A 3,226-nucleotide genomic window follows, 5' to 3' on the forward strand; every position below is an offset into this window, starting at 1 on the left:
TTTTTATTTGATTATAGTGATTCTTCTGACTTAACACTTGTAGGAGTTTATTTTCATATCTTCTCTAGCCAGTAACCTCGTCAAATGACATAAAGAAATATATGATGAGCTCTTTTTATCTATAAAGGAGTAGCTAGCTAAGCTAGGTTTGTGCTGCGGCTCTTCTGTAACACCGTCTCTGTGCAACTGAATATTACTCTGTATTAAGAGCTCGCTTTACGGAATTAAAGCTCGCTGTATTAAAAGCTCGCTTTGTCGTTATTAAATCCGCTCCGAATTAAATATCTAGATTCTAGATGATCTCATGAGAGATCTTAGCTTATGTCGCAGGTGTGTTATTTAAGGTGTTCAGAGCGAAGCTTTCCTCTCTTTCATATAATTGATTTTTTCATTTCCTTTTGACATGCAAGTTAAGCGCACCGAACTGAGGTTATACTAGAAATATTGTAGGCGGACTTCAGCCCTCCCGCTAAATATTCTTAAGCTATCTAAATAATTTTGTATTACATCAATATTATTGTTTAGTTTTTTTTAGTTTTATTGTTATCATATTATTATTTTTATTATTTTTATTAATAATATTATTAAAAGGAACCCCGATTGTAAGTTTAAACAAATAACTTAGTCATTATAAATTTGATTATGATCAAAAATAAATAATATAATAATACCAGCAAAAAAGTATTAGGTACCATGAATAAAAAAGTCTTTGGGCCAGTACCCTTGACCTTAAGCACATGCTTGAATAACAGATCTTATTATTTCATCTTTTTAGCGCAGTTTTTCATTTATGGAAAAAAGGCGCTATTGTGCTAGTCATGTCCGTCTGTCTGTCTGTCTATCTGTCCGTCCGTGACTTCACGTTTTCGTCGACGAGACGTTTTCGTCTCTGTCACTCACTGCAGTGAGTACTGAGTTATATTTTTGTTATTTAGTCTAGTATATTAATAAAAAGAAATAATTATACTTTAAGATTGATCAAAATATAAATTAACAATTTTTAATTATTCGACACAATCAGCAATGAGAGGTACTGGTTAATTACGTTAGACAATATAAAGAGACTCGCGACGAAAAATTCAATGTGGGTTTCTGGTCTGAATGTGATAAATTTGATAGTCAAGGAAGATGAATGACCGAAAAATATTTTTGCAAATATCCTCGATAGAAATTCAGGTAGAGGTTCTTGAGAAAGATTTTTACATGACGATAGCATTTGGAATTCTAAGTAAAAGCAACTCCAAATTTGAGTCAGACTTTTAAATGTTTGCTTCAATTTAAAACCAGCAAGGTCTGAATTTCACCCAAATTTTGGAGTCAATATCCGTGAGATTCTAAGTGAAAGAATTTCGACTAAGAATATTTGAAAGTTTTGAGGCATCAAAGCTCCATACTCAGCCACTGGCTCGCACAGATTTCATTTAGAAGCTCGAAAGTCATGCAAAAAATGAATTTTCACGTATTTTCGTTCATGATAACAGTGTTAATACAACGTTTACATAATATATTTTAATTTCCGTTAATTGAAAAAAATTAGCCAGAGTTACATTCCGAATTTCCGACTTATGTTATTTAGGAGGGGAGTTATTTGTCGAAAGCGCAGTTAAGAAGCGCCATATATAGGCGATTAACGCGACTGACAGCCTTGATGCTCAGTCTTAAGATAGTAAAATTACACCATAATTCTCTACAACACTCGTGCACTCGTGGCAGATGAATTTGATTGAAGTTTCAATACATAATATCCAAAGAGTGTCATTCAGCAATACGAGAGATAATATTAAACACCTCTCGTATTTTGTGCGGAGATAAATCAATCCACACTTCGTGAATGACGTGAATAGATTGATGTTTATAATTCCGATAAGATTCAAGTAACAATAAGACTTCTGAATTATAGCCTATAATGAATGCGAGATACACTGACACTTGAAGGCTATGAAGTTTATTCGTCGATGTTGATGTAGAATACTAGAACGAAATATAAATCTGAGTTATAGAAACAAATACCGTCGCTCATAACTTCTGACAGATAGTTTTGCATTTTGTTCTCATATTATTTTGTTCTCATCAACTATTTGGAAAGTATGGCCCATTCTGTTTTCTGATTGATTGCGAATTTATTTTAGCACCTGAATTAATTTTGCCCTCGAAATTAATTGGTGTATCGAACTCAGAAATGAAGCAATATGACAGAATTGAAAAAATAAGCAAAATATTGGCAAATTGAAGAAGATTTAGCCAATATTTTTCAGAAGCTCTAAAAAAATTATTCTTCAAACCTAACACTTGAGAGCTCTCTAACCGACTCAAGTGGAATTTGACAATCTATCATGTGAACTTGTCCTCATAAGGTTACTAGAAAACAAGAAATGTTACTAGGAAACAACCAGGTCTTAACGTTAAGTACTGTCTCGCACAACACTGCCTCTGCTGCCTATAGGGCTGCATCGAAAAGACTGCCGGACATTTCTAGCTGAGTTCATCTGCAGCAGCACAAGTGCAAGTTAGTGAGATCAAATCTAGAAAGATGAAGTTAATTTGCGGTTGAACATTGCAGTCCATTGGCTCAAATTGGAAGGAAAATTTCGGGTTTCACATCTAATATAATTCAGAATGATTACTCTTATTCTTTACTTTATTTTCACAAAACATTCGTGATACTCTATCACATTCAGTCTGAGGTATATCCCATAGAACTTTATAATGTTGTCCAACGCCTGCTCTAAATTGACGTGTCGATGGAGCGCATTCTATAAAGTGCATTAATAAAAATCTGGTTTCGCATCGAAATGATTTCTATTCTAGCTGAGAAATGAGAATAGAATATTCATTCATTTCTAGCTGAGCTCATCTGCAGCAGCACAAGTGCAAGTTAGTAAGATAAAATCTGAAGAGATAGACATAATTTATGGTTGAACAATGCAGTTCATTGGCTCCAATTGTAAGGAAAATTTCGGGTTTCACATCCTATATAATTCAGAATTATTACTCCTATCCTTTACTTTCATTTTCTTCTCTGCATTAACGCTATGAAGTAACTCAATCATGTCAACATAGAAAAGAATTACTGTGAAATGAAAGGTATTTTTTGCTTACTAGTAGATTTGGCTTATTTAAATTGTCAAATCATACAGATTTATACCATAAAATTCTACTAGCTTATATTCTTATATACCGTTATACGATAACTTTCAAGTAAACCTCTGGCAACGCCTATAGGCTT

Source organism: Hyalella azteca, unplaced genomic scaffold (assembly GCF_000764305.2).
Source record: "Hyalella azteca isolate HAZT.00-mixed unplaced genomic scaffold, Hazt_2.0.2 contig9623, whole genome shotgun sequence".
Classification (NCBI taxonomy): domain Eukaryota; kingdom Metazoa; phylum Arthropoda; class Malacostraca; order Amphipoda; family Hyalellidae; genus Hyalella; species Hyalella azteca.